Source organism: Larus michahellis, chromosome 1, assembly GCF_964199755.1.
Source record: "Larus michahellis chromosome 1, bLarMic1.1, whole genome shotgun sequence".
NCBI lineage: Eukaryota > Metazoa > Chordata > Aves > Charadriiformes > Laridae > Larus > Larus michahellis.
Window position 1 is genome coordinate 43,281,762 of NC_133896.1, and position 20,560 is coordinate 43,302,321.

At 40.1% G+C, this 20,560-nt stretch overlaps 1 long non-coding RNA gene across 2 annotated transcripts in view; it reads left to right on the forward strand.

The window, feature by feature from the left end:
* Positions 1 to 9,677, forward strand: part of LOC141738559 (uncharacterized) — a 91,727-nt gene extending 82,050 nt beyond the window's left edge. Inside the window, exons 5-6 of one of the 2 annotated variants that reach the window (XR_012585415.1) lie at positions 477 to 794; positions 8,299 to 9,677. This is a non-coding gene — a long non-coding RNA (uncharacterized LOC141738559). The remainder of the gene's footprint in view (positions 1 to 476; positions 795 to 8,298) is intronic. The other variant, XR_012585416.1, reaches the window with a different exon arrangement.
* The last annotated feature ends 10,883 nt before the right edge of the window (positions 9,678 to 20,560 follow it).

Genomic DNA, 20,560 nt, shown 5'->3' on the forward strand with positions numbered 1-20,560 from the left:
GCTGTCTAGAGTTTTACAGAGGGTGAGGAGGGTGGAAGTTCCCAACAAGAAAGTGAAATTTGGTAGCATATACTTAATTTGATGGGCATAGACTGTTTATTCTTGTCCTATTCCTTACTAAAGAGGAAGTATCCTGCCTAAAGTTAGAACTAGGTGTCTACTACATAGCTAATGACAGCTAAAGACTTGCATGATGTCTCCTGCTGATGATCATCCAGAGGGATTTGATACTGTGGGGAAAACAGTGTTCTGGGACTTGGGCAGAAAAGCTGGAGCTAGAAATTTGATAGCTTATATTTAATTTAATGGGCATAGGCTGTTTATTCTTGTCCTTTGTCCTTTTAAAGAAGAAATATCCCAAAAAGAATTATCCTAAACAGAGTTAGGACTAGGTATCTACTACTTAGCTAATGATCGTGGCTCTAATTGCCCTTCTAACCGTGTCTCCACCACTGTGTTCTGTCCACTTACAACAGTGTAAAAATTGTCTCCACAAAGATGGTTTTAAGAAGATGAAGCTAATGCTGTCCTAGAAGCTCTCTACAGTCTTACCCAAAAGCTGATCTATGGGATTTCCCGGTTCCTTCATCCCAAGGAAAGCTGTTGGCTATCCTTTACCTCCAAATTTCTCTCTGCCATGTGGACGAACACATACATCTGCTCTGTCTTTTCTTCTTCAGCTTCCTGAAGGCGGAAGGGAGGAGAGCAAGCAGTTTCTCTTGAATGGACCAGCAGAAAAAGTGTTTACAATGGGTGATAGCACTCCGTTCTGCAGGCCTAAAAAAAACCGACTGGTAATGTTTTTTTGTAAAATTGTATTTATCAGGGAATTCATCTGACTGTCATCTCTTTGAGAACCCATATTGAAATTGCCTATTGTGCGGCCTTGAACAGCTCACTTGTTTTTATTCTAGAAGAAAAATGTCTATAAACCTTCTACGTATTCACTTCAGTATTTCAGCTACGAATAAGAGATACATTTTCTAATAACAAAGAAACTTATGCAATTGTTCCACAACTGTATTCTATTTGGCAATCTGGTTCAGGCTTTGCTCTGTATCAAGTTATTTTGGGGGATACCTGATCTACCAAAACCAGAAACTGTCACTTGGTTCTTAAATGCTGTGCAGTTGTTTAACAAGCGCTGCCCTTGGGCAAGGGAACAAGAAGCTTCTCCCACACAACGTAACATGAAATGAAATTGAAAAATGATCTGCCATTTGTGTGAGTGGGACAAATTTATGAGAGCTTTGTCATGGTCAGCAGGGAAGATTAATGGAAGCTGGGACTTGAGTCAATCAGTGTTGAAACAAACTGAACCAATTAATTAAATGGAAACACTTAGCAGAGCCTGTATCAATAAATACGGATGAATATTGATGTGGATCTGTAAGATCTGGGGGGGACGGGGCGGGGGTGAAACACTGCAAAGAATGGAAAATGCTTAAAAGGGAAGAGTTTCACTATGTTTCTGTTGCTGATCATCTGTAAGGATTTGGCACTGAAGGAAAAGCTGCTCTAGGACTTGTACAGAAAAGCTGGAGTTATATTATTTTTCTGTAATGTATCTGCTCTGCATTTCTCTCATAGTTTTCAGCTGTACTCTTCAGATATCTTTTGCTCTTTTTGCTGTTTTGTTGTCAATGTTATTTACTCATGATATAGAATCATAGAATCATAGAATCATAGGGTTGGAAGGGACCTCTGGAGATCATCTAGTCCAACCCCCCTGCCAGAGCAGGGTCACCTAGAGCAGGTTACACAGGAACATGTCCAGGCGGGTTTTGAATGTCTCCAGAGTTGGAGACTCCACCACCTCTCTGGGCAGCCTGTTCCAGTGCTCTGTCACCCTCAGGGTAAAGAAGTTCCTCCTCATGTTTAGGTGGAACTTCCTATGCTCAAGTTTGTGCCCATTGCCTCTTGTCCTGTCCCCGGGCACCACTGAAAAGAGCCTGGCCCCATCCTCCTGACACCCACCCTCTAAGTATTTATAAGCGTTGATAAGGTCCCCCCTCAGCCATCTTTTTTCCAGACTGAAGAGACCCAAATCCCTCAGCCTTTCCTCATAAGAGAGGTGTTCCAGTCCCCCAATCATCTTTGTAGCCCTCTGCTGGACCCTTTCCAGCAGTTCCCTGTCCCTCTTGAACCGGAGAGCCCAGAACTGGACACAGTACTCCAGGTGCGGCCTCACCAAGGCAGAGTAGAGGGGGAGGATGACCTCCCTCGACCTGCTGGCCACGCTCTTCTTGATGCATCCCAGGATGCCATTGGCCTTCTTGGCCACAAGGGCACATTGCTGACTCATGGTCATCCTGTTGTCCACCAGGACTCCCAGGTCTCTTTCAGCTGAGCTGCTCTCCAGCAGGTCTGCCCCCAACCTGTACTGGTGCATGGGGTTGTTCCTTCCCAGGTGCAGCACCCTACACTTGCCCTTGTTGAACTTCATAAGGTTCCTCTCTGCCCAACTCTCCAACCTGTCCAGGTCTCTCTGTATGGGGGCACAGCCTTCCGGTGTGTCAGCCACCCCACCCAGCTTGGTGTCATCAGCAAACTTGCTGAGGGCGCACTCTATCCCCTCATCCAGGTCATTGATGAATATGTTGAAGAGGACAAGAATACCCGTGAATTTGTTATGTTTGATTACACGATAAGGCAAAGTCCATGATTTGGAATTAAAAATGTACAGCTCCAAAATGCTGTGGCATATTAATACATATGGAAATTGCATTTTCTCCAGATCAATTAATCAAATGGAATTGTATATAGCAAAACCATCCTTGTGACTGGGGAAGTTTCTCTGGAGTTTGAAGGGGGTGTGACTGGGACAGTAAGGAGTACAGTGGTGAAATACAAGTAGAGAGGATTAGCAAGTGGTACACAAAGATGTTAAAATTCTTACATCAACAAAAGGGGTGCTCAAAAACAAATTTTAGAGTCTGATGTGGTGTAGGAAAGAGTATCTTCTTCAAATTACAGAGTTTGCAGAACTTGGGAAAAAATTAACTGATGATAAAAATCATGGGGTACTTTTTCGTCTTTTAAATGACTAAAAAGGGTAATACCTATTCAAGCAGAGAAATGAATCATTTGTGTCTTTCTCCCTCACTTCCTGGCCACAGCATTAGTAACTGAAACATATACAGACACAAAAAATTTTGAAAAAATATGAAGTTGTCTTAATAACTCAATTTCTGCATGGCAACCAGTTATCTTTGAGGTGCAGCCTTCTTTCATAAAGGAACACTGCTGGAAGGGCTACATACAAGGTTCCTAGTATAGAATCCAAATTGAATTAAAGTGCCCTTCCGAGCCGGGCTCTGTCCCCGAAAGATAGAAGAAACAACAGAGTAACATCATGCAGTTAAATTCATCTTGCTGTATCTCAGCTCCAGGAAGCTGGTGGATGGTACGACCTCAGAGGTTCATCTCCCTGCTAAGGGGAATTGTTCAGCTGAGTGAGAGCAGCCAGGAAAAAAAGCAAACAGACCAGCAGCAGCAACAACAACAACAACAACAATTGCTGCTTCTAATTCCAGACTGAACTAGAAAGGATCAAAATTAACTCTCTGGGCCCGATGCAGTTGCTAATAAAATCACGTATTCTATAACTAAAACAATTGGGAGCAGGTTCAAACTTCATTTCTCCTTTTTTATTTTTCAGGGGCCCCTTTTTATCACTTTATAATTCCGTGGACATCAAAAATGCTCTATATTTTTAAAAGTTAAGTAAGAAAATAAGCTTGCTTGCTGCCTTCCCCGCTTTCCCAGCAGGGCAATGGAGCTGCTGCATATAAATAGGAACACAGTTTTGACCAGCATTGTCAAAAATGAGGGGAAAATATCCATAGCTTAGCAAAGAAATAGGTTAAAAATTTAAATCTAGTGTGGTGGCTATAAGAAAACTGACTATGCCAAAAAGACTGGTACAAACACAGCCAAGCTGTCTGTCAAATTTTCATCCCTACTTCACCCTTAGGACTCTTGAATTGCCCTACTACAACCCAACACCACCACAAAAATGGGACATACTGATGCTTTTGGTTTTAGACACCCTATAGTTTTCAGGCTTGATAAATTTTATCAAAGCAACCGTTTTGGTAGGGTATATAAAATGCACATAATCCCGTTGTGAAAAGTCACAGTACAGAAAAGCGCTGGTATCAAGTTCTTTATACCATTCTTGCTGTGCTTCACATAGCTAACATGCCATTATATTGGCATGAACACTTGCATAACTGCATCTTCACTAGGGGAATTCTGACATTTCAAATTTTCTGGCATGTGTAAAACAGGCAAAATTTTCTTTAAAGGAATAAGAGAGTAAAAAAAAGTCTTCTCTTTTTACTGTCTTTCCTTTACCACAGTAGGGTTTTCTTGTTTTGTAACCTGTATGAGTGAGCCTCCTGTGTGAATGGTCACCTTCAAATGAAAGAAAGGATAAAAAGAGCACCAATGTGACCTCTGAGACCAGGGGGTGATACGGCAGAAGTCCCTTCTCAGCCACCCTTCAGTCCTGGGCCTTCCCTGCCTGCTCATACTTACTGTCAGAGAACAGCCCATTTCAAATAAAAGGCTCTGATAATCTCTTGATTATATGCAATTCCCATTAATTGCATGCATGTGTAAGAATAGGAGGAATTTATAGGTAGTATTTTATGCTTTCTAACAGATAAGAATGGATGGTAGTCTCAACTGGGTTTTTTGTGAATTTACCCACCCCAAAGTTTCGACTGTCTAAACAGAGAATCCCTCAGAAAGTGAAAGTGAACTAGTGAGAGTACGATAACATTATAACAATGTTATAGTTTTCCACTACTAATTCCCGACTTTAGATTAACATTAACTGCATAAGTCTTTGTGCATTATTGTCTAGATGGTGAAGGGTGGCTTATACAAAGTGCAACTTGTAGGTGGTGTCAGTTTCTCTGCTCTATTGAATTGTTTCCTTTAAGAAAGAAGAAGATAAAATCCCATGTTATCCCCACCCGAGAGCATAGAACTAGTGAGGACTTTTGCTGTTAGAGCTGAAAAGAACTTCTGCCCTGAGCGCTGCTGGGAACAATGGAGTTTTGGCTGTTCGCCACAGTGTGTCTCCATCTGAGATGCCAGGCTGAGATTTTCACCAAGCCTATTGTTACAACTTCTGTCTTCCCTATGTCTCTAATAAAAGCAAAGCAAAACCAGTGGGAACCCACTTAACTCACAAACACATTAATAGTCAAGAATTTTTAATTTTAGAGCAGTGGTAAGTATGCCACTCCCCACCCGAAACGTATTTTTAAACTTTTTGTGTTTGCTTACAAATGACTGGTCTGTCAAAGTAAGGTTCTTACTAGTTAAGCTTCATAATAGCTCAAGCAGTCAGTTTTATCTGATCAGGATGTGAGAGGAGTTTCTTCATAGAACTAAGAAAATAAGCCCAGTGTCCTGATCCCAAGTCCTGTGTCCTGCAGAGAAGAAGAGGCATTCCAGTAGCTTCCTACAGCAAGTGACACTGAATGATGCTTCCGTTGATTACCATATTAAATGGGATAGTGTTTTACTCTCCTATTCAGAAACACTTTGCTAGAGCATTCAGTATAATTAGTTAAAAACATACTACTTTATCTTTAGCAGAAGATAGCTGATTAATTTTCTAGGTTAGAAGACACAGGTGTGTGAGGATAAAAGCCTTGTTTGTTTGAATAAACAGAAATTGTCTCATAGCTTTGCAAATTATTTCCTTGAAAGCAATCTAGGTAAATGAAGGCAGAAATACCTGCTCAATATTTATTCACTGAGAAGCGGAGAGGTTTCTGTTATGTTTTGTTTTTGAAACAATGTTAAAAGCTGTTCTAGAGTAACTCTATTGAGCCTAATGAATTGTCACCGGAGATGAATTTGGTCCTGGTATCTCGGTTTTCACCTGCCAGGAAAAAAAATGTTTTGCAGCTGACTTTACATATTAATCACGCACAGGCAGGAAGACAAGTCCTGGAACAACTCTGTCTTCTTTATATGAACTTTCTAATTCAGTTTGCTTTCTAATGAGGTGAGAGGGGAGTCAAGATCGCTCCGTTATTGTAACGGCTTTGAGTCAGTTACAAAGATTTGATCGTGTTTACCCCTAAACTCAAGAATTTCTTTTTGGATTCATCATCGTTTGAGAAAAGGCATAATGTTAAAAGCAAACTTGGAGAATGGAAAAAGAAAAAAACAGAGGTCCTTAGGACATTTTATTAGCTGACTTGCATACAAAATTTTGCTTTGGAAGAAGCTGAGGTTACTTTCAAAGATCTTGAATTCTCTAACTTTTAGATAGGTGAGAAATGTGCTGCGTTCGTGCCTTGCCTAGATAGGCAGGATACCTCTGCCAGCACCGAGAGAGTGACCCCGCGGGGTCTGGGCAAAGGGCCCGGGAGCTCTGGAGCGGTGGCAGCTGTAAGGGGGCTCTGGAGACACGGCTGTGTCCTACTGCCATCTCCCCTTAGACCATACCTCCCTGCACCAAACCTTCTGCCGCACTCTGGCTGCCTGCACCCAGATTAGAGGGAAATGTGTCCTGTTTAAAAAGCAATCGTCTTCCATCTATATCTACCCACCGCCCAAGATTTTATCTGAAAAATATGTAACTTTCAGAGTCCCATGGCTTCCAAATTCGGTGTCGATAGCATGCAGTTCCTGGAGACCTGTAATTTAAAACTAGTTCTGCCAGGCAGCCTATCTTGGAAATTGGGTTAAAGAGACGTTTCTTAATTAGCAGAATGTCTCACATTACAGAAAACTTGTTTCTATCAAACGCATTGACTTGCAGATCTGGTGGAAATTTTTTGTTGTTTTGGCTTGTTCCAAAAACATCACATTATATAATGTAGATTTTAAGATATTGTGACTTCAAGAGTGACGTAGTTCACTGACTGATTTCTCTTAAAAAAGAAAGGTTGGTTTCTCTTCCCTCACCGCAATGGAGTAATTGGTGGGCTGACATGAATGAGTCGTGAGTTGCATACATCAGGGCCACTTGAGTCAAGTTTAAGTCCTTCAAACCTCAGTTTGTAATTAAAAATGAGAGTATAGGCATGGTCCTTAAATCCTGATTAGAAGTCACTTAAAATAATTACAGAAGCAATGAATGCAATTTGAATTATTCTCACCCTGCTAGGCAGCAGCTAATCATAGCTGGTGAGCAGAAATCTCCATAAAATATTCTTGAAAGTGATAATGTAAAATTTCAGATTGTGTGTTTAAAAAAAATCATTTCTTAGATATAGAAAAGTGGTCCAGAGTATACAGAGCCAAATCTCAGCAGTATGTTAACAGCCATACAGTATATACCATTATGTATTATATCCTCTGTTATACTATACAGAATTGCTAATACTACATTGTATTTACTATTTTATATATTGCTTTGATATATCAGCTATATTTTGGCATAACTGCTCTGACTTCATTATCATTCATGGAGTTCACTTGCAAAGCACCCATGTGATTTCATTATGTGAGTTTATTTGGACCCTCATCTCCTTAGATTTAAACCTGCATTTTTCCTCATGTATGTAATTATTTCCTCCTTTATTTCTCCTGTTTTGATTTCTGTTTTTGTGAGACTCTGATTGAGAATCACAGCTGTTTGGGAATGAGGTTAGAAATACCTGCTTCTGCTCACTGTGCAATTTGGTGATTGGTTTTTTAAAGACCCCTTGCATTCCCCCAAAATCTTCTGAACAGTAATACACACATTATGGAGTACAGTTGTCATCTCAAGGCAGCCTTCCATAAAGTATTGACCATTAGTGCACTATCTGTTCTACCGCATCATTCACATGATTCATCAAGAGCCGGGAAGGAACAGTTTGCTTTTTCTGGTTAGTACACAATTATCCTTAATGTATTTTCTGAGATTTAAATTCAATGCCGAGTATCACAAGGATTTCAGACAATGCAATGCCATTAAAAGCTTTTGTACCACCAATGTCTTCATCAAGAGCTATAGTTTAAGCCATATGTATCTTACAGCTTCCTATTAAGATTTTTTTTGTTTACTCCCACCCTTACTTAGAATCCACTTTGCATTCGGAATAGATTTGCAGCTTTGTCCTGTTCTTGTCATTGTGTAGGTGGGCAGAGCAGTACTGCAACCACATTTTGCTTTCATAGTAAACCAGTTTTCGCTTCTTCTCCAAGTCTGTGAGCTATTCATGATTTGCAAAGAAAAAAAGAATTAAGTAACTCTCTCTCTTCCTGTCAACAGAAATGCGAGAAGCAACTTGTATTTATATTCCTACAGAATTATTATTATTATTTTTCTATATTTAGGTGGGACAAGATGAGAGGAATGCTTCTTCTGGAAAGATCTAAAGAGTTACAGCCGTCTCTAGTGGAGGTTCATGCTCCTTTCCGGGAGGACTGTGTCCAGCCAATGTGTCCACATGCACCATCCTAACTGTTGCCTGTTGTGGCTTGTGCTGCCCCGTTTTGCTTCATTTTACAGCAGACCAGGAAGGCGTGGGCAGGATAGTGTGCATATGTTCGGAGTTCCTTAAATGTATGGTCGGATTTCAAAATACGTGGATTTCACTGACCCAAGAACCAAACCGACCCCAAGAAATCTGCAGTCTAAGGATGTCAGAGCACAGTCTTGCATCGTCCTCTTTGGGGTGTATACCAGTCCACAGAGGGCGACTGTGAAAGACTGTGGCCACAAGGCTGGTGCCACTCCTTACGTGAGAAGGAAGGCTTTCGGAACAGTTGACTTACCTCTGGAGAGCTGTATGTCAGTCCGGTGAAGGAACACAGAAGAAGAAAACGTTAATACTTTACTCTGGGCTTGTTTAAGGTTAGATAGGTTTATTAGCATTTTTATAACAAAATCAAAGTGAAAGAGACAGAAAAAATGCCCATTTCAAGACATTTCACCCAGAACTTCTAGCCATGCACATGTTAGTTTGCATTCACATCTCTGATTGATCTCAATAGATAAAAACGTACTGCAAATTTCCTTGACTGAATCAGGTAAGGTTACTTTTTAGGTGTACTAATTAGAAACATGTGTGTTTAGTGGTAAACAACGCTGGCTTTATGTTTATGGATCTTTACATCACTTAAGTACTTTTCCTGTCCTTGAAAATATTTGTGCTCAAAAGTTCTTTGTAAAATGAGTCATAAAAGGCAGCAGTCAAACTGGAGAGGTATGCAGGTGCTGAAGCTCTTAACAATATTTCTTTTATCGTTTTTTTAAAAAAAAGAGGGATTTATTTTACAGTTAATCCCTAACTCTTTTTTTTTTTTTTTGAGATGACATTGAAAAAATAGTGATGTGGGAAGAAAACCTGCTTTAATCAATTTATGAGTTTTTTTTTTAAACAAGGTAAATATTCTTCTAGTATTCTGTGAATGTGTCAGAATATTTTAACCATTTGTTCTGCTTGCTATCTTAGTTTGAAAATCTTGGGATAAAAAGTATTTTCCTTTACTGTGTGAGGCTGCCTACTTCTAAGAAATCCATGCTGAAGTCCCATAAGGGCTGTTTCATAACAAACTTATAATTACTTAGTCAATGAATTTCTGGTGCATGATATAATTGAAAGTATTTTCATTCTTGATTTGTTACAGAAACAAGCTTTGAACGATTTTGTTAAAGACTGATAATAAACACGTACAAAAATGTGCTATATTCAGATGAAATATTGAGATGGAATTGTGAGCTAGATTTTTTTCTTCCCTTAACTTGATGGGTATAGTAAGCACTAAGGGGATCCGTGATAGAGCACAGACCCTTAATTTAATAGGCATACGGCATAAGATCAGCTTTGGAAAACTGTCGTTCTCACGTTGCATCTTTGCCAAAACATTGACATTGAATTTTAGAAACACTAATTTAGAGTTTTAAATAGAGAATGACAGGAACATATCAGAGAAATGATGGGATTTTTGTTGATGGCATTGTTATATAAGATCTATTATAGTCAAGAATAATACATTCTCAGACAGCACTTTTCTTGCTGAGTCAGATTTTAAACTAAAACCCACAGTGCTGGCTGGACTACACAACTCCCAGTGGAGCAACAACAAGACCACGGAAAAAAAAATCCCTGCTCCAATCTGTGCCCAGCTGCTCCCTCTGACCTCTCATTTAGCGGCTCATATAGGATGCTCCTGGCTGAACCGACTCCCTAAATACTTCCTTCCAAGCCTTTCCATAAATATGTCATTTTCTGCCAAAGACTTCAGTCCTCTTGCCTCCACCGTAGCATCCTAACACCAAGTCACACCTTTCCCACCCCACAAATTGGACATGACATTTATTGAGTGGCTTCAGTTGTTCCTGCCAGCCAGGAAGATACCATCAGAATGTGGCTGGCATGTTCTCCCCCAAAATGCACAAAATGCCTGCACAAACCCTCGCCTCCAGTATGGGAACATGGATGGTGATACAGTGAGACACATGGTACAAGGAGACACCTAATCCCTTCTAACATCTACTGCCACCAAGGAATATACTCTTTCTAACAGAAACTGCTGCCACTTTATGAGGCACTTCTGGAGCTTTTTCCATGGCCAGGGGAAGGTAGAGCTTCTCAGCTGAGCTGCTGAGGTGTGGCCCGACCTGCAGCTGGGGCCACCTCAGCAGCCACAAGTGGTCGCGTTTGCAGATCCTTCTTTTGGACCAGGTGCGAGACCAGCCTGCCCGTGCCAGGCCACAGCAGCACTCAATGCGTCAAGGAAAGAAAGTTCCAGCCCAGGGGTTTCGGCCCCGCTGTCCCCTCTGGGCTGTCTGGCCTCCAGCCTGGTGCTGCTCACCGGGTCTCCCTCCGCCCCCTCATCCTTTTTCCACCCCACTGCCCACAAAGGACCTTGGACACGGGTTGGGATTTTTTTGCTTGAGATCCATGTAGGTACATTTCTAGGAGTCTTTCTCTCTCCCTTTTTGAGTCCTGAGACCCTAATCCATGCCCATGTCTTTTCATTGCTGTTTTCTTTAAAAATATGCTCTCTGCTTGCTGGCAGAAATGTAAGATTTCCTCCATGGCAAGTGGGTAACATATTTAGTGTGTTGTGTGCTACCAGCAGAGATCACAAGATATGAACAGTAGTGCTTCACAATTAAAGATGTTTCAGCAGTGCAGCCCCCCATGATATTACATGCTCTACTAGAGGAAAACTACAAATAATAAAAAAAAAATTACTGAGAAGTTGAAAAATCTTATTCACTATGCACAAAGTTGGTGTTTAAAATATGCTCAGATGTCTATGAAAATTAATGAAATGTCAGTTTGAGAGCAGGAAACATATTGTTAGATTATATTTTAATATGAGAGGGTGAAGATGAAGTACATTCCATGTAGTGAGATAAATAGAGAAGTCTGCAGCACTTACTTGCCAAGCACACTTGCAAATAATTGCATTTTGGTTGAAGGGGTACGGTATTTAGGCCAACCAAAAATTAATGCTGTGTTTAGCTGGATGCGTGGGAAAATGGATATTCTGCTTCACCTGGGAGATACATTTTTATTTCCACACAGGCCAAAATTATAAGGAATTACTGTCAGAGATTTCAGCATCTTCTGTTAGGTACAGCCTGATGACAAAGTGTACTAATGGAAATCAAACAGTATGACGAGAAAGTAGCTGTAATCCTCATGCCCATTAACAGCTCTAAAATCAGTGACATTAACTGTAATAGCGTTTGGCCAGGACAGAGTTTAAGCCATTGGTGGGCCGATGAGGGGAGGAGGACTTAAATCAAATTTTCTTTAGAAAATTGTATTTCATCCTGTGCCTTGTCATTCATGCCTACTACCCCACTAAAAAGAAACTTCAGCCTTTTGTTTTTGTTGTTTTTTGGTTGTTTTTTTTTTCTATTGGCCAATTTCAACCACATTTGGCAGAAAACTAAAAGTCTCAGGGATAATTAACTTTGTCAAGTGTTACACAGCCCCAGTAAAGAAAAGGCTGGTGTTAGCTCACCAAGAAATGTAGAATTCGCACTGGAGAAATGTCTTATAAATGCCCTCCGTGAGCTTTGGTGTATCTTGTACCTTCTAACACACCAAAGATGATCAGTCACAGGACATTGACCTGTAGGAAGTCAGATCATTGGTTTCAGTGGTTGCTGAACTCGTTTTTTAGTTCATGGGGAATGTTACTCAAGACTTTAATCCTAAACTATCAGTAGAAATGCTGTATTTTCAGTATATCTTGTAAAATGGCTGACTGCTGATTTTATTTTTTACTTTAAATTAACATTATATTCATAAGTGCCCCGGCTGAACAATAGACACAACAATTTCATCCCTTCCTAACAAAAGAAAGCAAGTTGCCACCTACTTCTTTTCTATGTGAAGCCGCAACGCTGTTTATGTGATCATAATTCCATCTCAAATACTGATATACAGAACTATTTCCATGAAATTCAGCATCAGGAGCGGCAGGGACAGAAATGAGGAAGAATGTGAGATGTTAAGCAAAATGGTTGCTAAGTAGGGTGGCTCTTTAACGGTCTCCAAAAGCTGGTAGATGAACTTTAAAGGTTGTGTATGCTTCAGCAGGCAGAAGCTCTGCTTCAGCAAACCTGAGACTAAGTGACGATAATGTTAAGTGCATATTGCCCACTTCTGTAAAAAGAGCAGTGGAAAAAAAACACCTCAAAATCACGCTTGCCTAAGGACTTAGGGAAAAAGGTGACTTGTGGGTGGATGAGATTTAAGTATCATATAAATAAGCTAAATGTTCTGAGGCAACTTGAATCTCTTTAAGAAACAGAATTGACACAGAGGAATCAGCGATTACAGCAAAGCTCATAGACACTCTTCTGGAATAAGTAACGAAAAAAAGATCATTTCCATCTTGGCAATTGAATGTTATATGCAGTCTTAAAGACAACAAAGGAACTGCAATGCTATATGCCATTGATAAGGTATTGTGCCCTTGTGATATATGTTTATTTTCAGGGAATTTCTGTCTGAGTGCTCAGTTACTTTGGCGTCAATTTCTTGAGTGTAATTTTTTCTCTTTTACCTCTCACAGAAATTTCACAATGATACTTAAACATATTTATTTAAAACAATAATATATCTAAAAATGGAATGATGTTCAAGATATACTAGATGTTACACAGTTATATTTTAATAAGGATGCATTTAATGACATACGAGCCTTATTTGATATGAAGTATAGAAAAATCTTCAGTGATACAGCATGCAGGATTCTTGACAACATCAAGCAATCGTAGTTGTAAATGAAATTACTTTCCTTCTCAGCATTCTTTTCGAGAAGCACTTTTCAAGAAAGGCTGCTTTGATATTTATTGAAGCAGTTAGAAAATGAAGCCTCGGGTTGTGAAAACATATGCATGTCAGTAGTTTATGCTTCAAACTGACAACCGGTGCATCTTTTCAATAAGCCTCAGATGGTTTGTAGTTGGCTGGCCACATTAAGGATTTAAACTCTTGGGGTTAGTGTTTGCCCTTTTCAAGGGAAGATAGTTTGCTACGTCTTGCTCTCCTGCAGACTCTCAGTGTGTCCTTTCTCCTGACAAAAGGCGCTAACGCTGTACTAAGGTTTCAGCCCTGCTGTCCATCACTTTGCTTTCTCATAAACTGGAGCAATTTACCTGGTGACTGGGAAATGTACACTGTTCAGCTTTGTCAAAAGGAAGATATGATGGTCAAAAGAGTTCACGTGGCTGGAGAAGTGTACGTCACCTTGGCTGTGAGAATTCATGGAACTTCTTTCCATGCATGTTTTTTGGTAAGTTTAGTACAATTTAGATCTCCTTGTTTCTGATATGGGGCCACCAGACTATTCCTATAGTGTTTACCTGGTAGCCCTTTATTAGTTATTCCCTCACAGTTTCTGTTAGTTAGTTAGTTAGCATCTTTCTTTCAAGTCTACACGGCTGTAAACCCCGAGGCCTAGGCCTGAGGGAAAATAACCATGTTAGCATAGCTGAAAGTAAGCATCTCCCAGGTAACGACAGTTTCCCTTCCCTTCCTTTTTGTCATCTTTAAGTTGTGTTCTTTCACCCAATGTAATAGCAAATAGGCAAACTGAGGCACATAACTATTCAGGGGGGAAAAAATATCTTTTGCATTGTTTATTCTATTCTTGGATTTTGTTTCTTCCTTTAAATCTTCCTTAAGAGGCTTTCAAAAATCCATTTAGCTTGACTCAATTTGAAATATAAATAGCAAGCAGCTCACTGTCCCAAATATCATGTGTGTGACTCTCTTTGGCACTTAAACAGCATCCGGTAAGTGCCTGGCACAGGCACAGAGAGACGAGTCCCTGCGGACTAAGCTGATTTAAACACACGTCATGAGACCAACATGTCAGTAATTGCCAGTTTACACACTGAAACTCCTGGCTGACCTAAGAGCTCTTAACTGGTAGTGGAGGAGAAAAATTCATGGTAAATTACCATGGAGTAAGCTTTACCGCAGATCACGAATATTTTCACTACGTTGCAAGTTAACTCCTTAATGGATCCTGTGTTGACACGCTCATCTGGCTGTACCCACGGATCCGTATTGCCCTGGAGGGAGAGGTCTGTATCACTGTTAAAGTAGCCGTGTTCCCTACCAGGAAGAAGAAAAAGTTTAGTTCCTGTAGTTTTAGAACACTTCTCCCGTCTGTGCTACGACGTGTCTTAAGTCACTAAAAATACCATCTGGACGATAACCTGTGGACACTTATCTCACTTGTGCCTCTGCGTGGTTCAAGGTGAGGGCACCACCTGCCTTGGAGGTGTAAGTCCTGGCCTAAAAACATGCAGGCTCAATCTGTTTGTGTCAGTATCTTATTTATCTATGCAGAAGTTTGAAAAGCTTATATGTAGGACTAATAGGACCAGGAGGTATTTTTACCAAAAATCAATGGCTAGAAATATCACTGCCAAATTTTACTATCAGGTACGATTTCCACCAAATTTGTAATTTAGCAAGAGATATAAATTTACAAAATTCTATAACGATGTTTTCCAGAAATGCCTTAGACTGCTTTATTTAATGATTAAATTATAATGTGTGACCTATACAATAGAATGGCATTCAGAAAAAGTTTTATATTGTTTTAGAGCTTTGAGTAGGACTGTATATTTTTTTATTACGCTTCCAAGTAAGATTTTTGAACTTGTAAAGATATCACCATTAGTATGGTTTGATTCTTGACTCAGTGATTAAACTTCAGAATAAAGAAGGAAAATAAACTACATGTTTCAAAAGAAGTAGTTGTTTGTAATCTCCTCATCTCTGTCAGAACCTGAATTGTGAAACACAGCACTGATTTTGTGATGAGCATTATTTTTTCATTCCCTTGTAATATCTGCAAGCCACGTTCAACTGCCTGAAACGCTATGCAAGAGCCACGTTTGGGTTTTGTCCTCAGCTGGCTGGAATAAAGAGAATGAACATCCAGCGCTGCAGGCAGGGTGAGATGGCACCTGTGGGCACGACGTTCAGAAACTGACAGTTGTTCACTTTTCCAATAGCTTAGTCCAATTAGCTCTTCATTTTTCAGTATAGCAGATACATTTACTCTCAATTTTCTGGTGGTCACACTAAAGTACTTGCATGAAGATTTATTATGTTGATGAAAAAATGTGGCTTTTTTCCAAAATAGATCCACTAGTAGAATAAAAAAAGATTTCTTCATTTTCTTTCTTTGTGTCAAATTTTGTCGTCAGAATTCTAAAGTTGCTTTTTACGTAACGCTTTATCTCTCTTGGAAGATGTTATCTTTAAGTGTGCCTTATCATTCCAGTGACTATATGTTTAGCAAGAGGCATAAAGACATACTGCATCAACACCTCTGAATTTCGGAAGTATAGCCTATGCTACAGCTCATGTGGGAAAATGAAGAATGTGTACTATTGGCTAGAACTCATTTTGATTCTGGAACTTTATTAGCAGTGTTCTTTTTTCTGATCATGATCCACCATATCATGAAAATAGTTTTTTATCAGTATAATGTTTGTTACAAGCAGGTGAAGCAAGAAAATATATAAATAAAGGGGCATAAAGTAGGATTAACTGGAATCCCTCCTCAAGGATTATCACAGAGCCTTATATCTCACAGAGTCTTGTATCATCATATCATGTGGAAACAGCTTCTATTTTATGAGATTTTTTTTAATTCTTAACCTTTTCTCTCCTTCTTTTCTACAGACATATTTTGCTTGATGTTAGTAGGAACTCTGCATTTAGTCTTAACAGGCATTTCAACTTCATACAATTTTTGAACCATAATTTAACTATTAACATCTACACCACTGTTTTCTTATTTACATTTAAATAGTATTTTCCATTTTCTTGCCCACCCATGTACACTAGTAATGTTCTTTTAATATGACACAGTCATTTTTTGCTTATTGCACTGTCTATTAAAGTTCTTTTAATAATAAGGTGTTGCAATATGTCCTGCATATTCAAGACCAGAAATTCAAGAAGATATTTAGAAGATGATCTGAAAGAAGTATCAAATATTTGTCAATACATATATCATTTTTTATGACAGAATTTTTAGCCAAGATGAATGATTTTTCCATTGTTTTATTGGTCACTAAGCAGAATAATACCAAACCCATTTATATGTGTTTACTTGTGACATTGAAAAACAGTTGTGTTTATTAAGGAAGTGTTGAGGTACCTGAGAAACTGAGCCGTTTGAGCAGAGGCTAGTGAGGTAACCATCTGCTCAAAGTGGTAAAGAACTCCCAAACTGCATAGAAGAGGTAAATCTCAGTTTATCCAAGACTGATCGTGGCTTAATTTTAAATCTAACACAAGTGCCATATGTAATATACCATAATGGTTTAGCTGTATACTCAATTGTCTAATACCCACTTAGCTGATATTTGAAAAATGAATCAAGGCTGTAATTCTCTAAGCCATGTCAGTATTCTGAGTTCAAACTGCTCCTTCCTGATGGAGGATACGTGATCCTTAAAAGATCTATCCATGTGCCCAAAGTTAGAGTCAGCTGCATGTAACATGTAATTTCTGAAATTCCCCAATGCTTACACGTCGATAACCCCCCTAAGAAATCTCTTTCATTGCTTACCTCTTCTAATAGCTAGTTTCCACTACCTCCACCCGAAATGCCCAGCCTAGGGCCTTGCTTTACGCTTATGAGATTTTTTTCCTACTACATTTTCCCAGAGCAGTGCTAAGGGACAAGGTATGAGGACTTCCTGGATTAAACTGTTCAACAATTCTAGTCACGGCTACCAGCGTTAGGAAGCCTCCACCCATTCAAGCTCTGCATGGCCAGAATAAACAATGACGATTACAGTGTCAGTGTTTTCTAAACAGGCACTTTTGCAGAAAATGGCTTTTCTTTTATTTAATAAAAGTGCAGTTGAATGTAATTTTGTTATTTTAAGTAAACTGTTCTCTAAAAGAGATACAATTACAAAATCACAACTCAATCTGTAAAGAGGCAATGTTCAACAGATTCCAAGAGGCAGAGCCTAGATTATCTTCTGGGTTCTTCAAATAACACTTTCAAGTGACACTGCTTAATAACAACTGAGAGTAACATTCTTTGTACATAAATTTAGTCCTTTAAGAGTTGCTTCAGTGCAGCATAAGATAGTCATCTCGTCTTCCTTTGTTGTCAGCAGAAAGAAGTAGATGGACTGAATTGTTTTGTGTCTGCCCCTGTCTCTCCACTGACTATAGATAAAACCTAGACAACAATCTCTGACTGGCCAGTGCATTTTTTTATCTTTCACTAAAGGAAGTTTTGTAAGATCAATCCTATTTGTGAAGTTACCAGCCTCTGGTGAATCTTGAGAGGATTCCAGCTGTTCCTTCAATCCCTACAAAACTCCAGAGCCTCTCCAGCTGATGTCTGTCTTTATTGAAAGAAGACCTTTGTCCAATCCTGTAGTGTTCATAACCATTTCTCTCTTCTTGTCAGTCCCTACTCAGCTCACATGATTCTTTACTAAAGGTCTACACAACTCGCTGCGAAATTAACAGAAAGTTTCTCTCTGATTTCACAAGGCTCTGAACTAAGCCTTCTGCTTGCACTGTGACCCTATAGGATTTTCCCAGTCTTCCCTCTTTTCTAGCCAGCTCTCTAAACTTGATGATCAGCTTCTGGTTCAAACAGCTGTCAAATGCCCTGCTGGGCACTAAGTAACTGCTGCTAATTTCGCATTGCATACATAATGAAGCCTGGCGCATGTATCCCACAGCACGTGCGATTGAAACCCAGCTTTCTGAAGTACAATAAATGGAGAAATTCACTGTAAACTCACAGTTTCTTTTCTTTGATTGTAGAGTAGATAGAGCTTAAAGCTATCACAAATCCTTCCCGTTTATCTTTTCGATACACGCTTGGTTTCTCCCATATTCCATTAACAATAAAAGCAGCTGAGCGTGTTGCGGTTGCTCACAAAAATGCTCTCTGTGCCAAAATAATTTTTTACTCACATATTGGCATTTTTGTTAATGGGAGGGCATGCGAGTGTGGGGAGAAAGAGCCCTGCCAGGCATAGGCTCTGCCTTCGCTCGCAAGAGCATATTAGGGGTCTCATACCACAAGTGCAGAGAATTGCCTGCAACAACTTCTCGCTGGCTGCGCTGCCTGCTGATTTGGCGCCTTGGGAGCCCAGATCTCTTTTGTGCAACAGCTCTGCCTGTCATTTCTCTGGAGGCTACAATAGGAAGCTGTCACCTCCCTCGTGAAGCTCCTGGTGGCTCTGCCATGTAGCCAATGCCAATGTTTCCCGAATGAGCCTGGGCTGCTATTCCAATGCTCCTCTCTGCTGCCTTTGTGACAGATGGTGTGCAGCTATGCAGCGGCCACAGCTGAAAGTAACTTGTGGAGGTGTGACTCCACTGTAAAGATTTGCTAGCGCTGCTGCTCAGAAAAACTCCAGTGACGGGAAGTAACAGTTTAAAATTCTATTACGTACATAAAAGCATTTATTCACTCCTCATTGCACCCAGGGCTGGAGGGTATTGCTGTGCCTATTAGTGACAATTTGCATTACCTGAGTATCATGAAGCTCTGCTGCACCAAAACTAACCCCTTGCATCCTGACTTGCCAAGCAGGTATGAGAAATGGCTATAATTTTTCAATAGGTTTGACCGGCTCAGGTGTTGGGGGGTCTTTAATAGCCATGGGCATTGGAACCGCACATGTCTGAGAAGCTGCAGAGTCCGCACGTGGGCTAGGGCTAAGGGCAGTGAATGCTGTTCGTCTGGGGCCATCGCACATTGCCAACCTTTCACACAAAGCGGTTGCACCAAAGAAAATGCCGAGAGCACTGCTGCTGGGTGGGCTGTGTGAGCCTGGTGGCAACTAGCACAGTCACCCTGCCCTTGCGCTGCTCCCGGCTGGCTCCCGGCTGACTTAGGGGACACACACGAGTACCGCATGGAAAACGTGGAAGAGCCCTGTCTGACATTCAGCCTGCAGAAAGCTCAGGTTTTAGGCAGTCTTAAGAAAAGCCAAGCTGGTGTAGTCCAGAGACTAAAAGTATTATCGGAGTTCTTGGGAGACATAAAGAAAACTCGGATAGCAGCCCACTAATTGAAGCAGGACAAATTATGTTTTCATTAGGCTACCTGTTCCTCAAGAAAGGTAGGACTACAGATACTTTTACTGGGACCTTATAAAGGGGAAAGATATTTTTTTTTTAATACACACTTCTTTCAAAATAACACAAAAATAGAATTTCTGGAGAAAAATTAATATGCATCTCACGTCAGTCACCTCACAGTCATACTGAACCATTATGAACTTACGTCCACAGATGCACATTTGTGCCTCTTTGGGTACTGTAAACCTTCAGGCTCCTCAGTAACCGGGGCCATAATGACAGTTATCTGTACAGATACACTACAAGCATGTAGGCTAGCAACCTACAGCATTTGCATTAGAGCATCTTACAGTTGGGGGCAAATGTTGAATTTTTGGTTAAGAGGGTTATAAATCATCTTAGACTCTCCTCTTTCCCTACCCTGGCTCTAGCTGGCTTCACTTCTCCACCGATTTTCTTCACTTCTATGATTTCTCAATCTGAGGCGGTATGATTGCTTGTTGTCAACGAATGTACTGTATAAGGTGTCTGCCTCTAAATTGCTTTCAAGCTGATAACTCTTTCTAATAAGCTGCGAGACAGTGCTCAGCATGTTTAATGTTTCTATTATTTTTCTACAGAATTAAAAAACCCTTGCCAAGATTTTTTTTTCGTGTTTAAATCTTTTTACCCCCCAATCAGCTGGAAGAGAGAGGGGACTTACGCTACAGGTGCACAATTCTGAGCACAGCTGTCTCTCTTGCCTGTTCATGAAGGCTTGTCATAGAAAAACACATTGCCAACCTAGCTACTAACAGGAAAATATGTATTCACTCATGATTATTTTTGTTTGGATTTTATTCCTCTGGAAAATAAAAACGCAGATGTAGAACTCTACCTGGTGTTGGCACTGGCGCCCCTGTAGGTCTTGTGATAGAAAATTTAAAAAATAGATGCTTACTAATTTGTCATTATAAAAAATTAAAAAGAATAATTAAAAAAATAGATTTTAAAAAGGCGACAAAGTGACAGTCCCTTCATAAGTC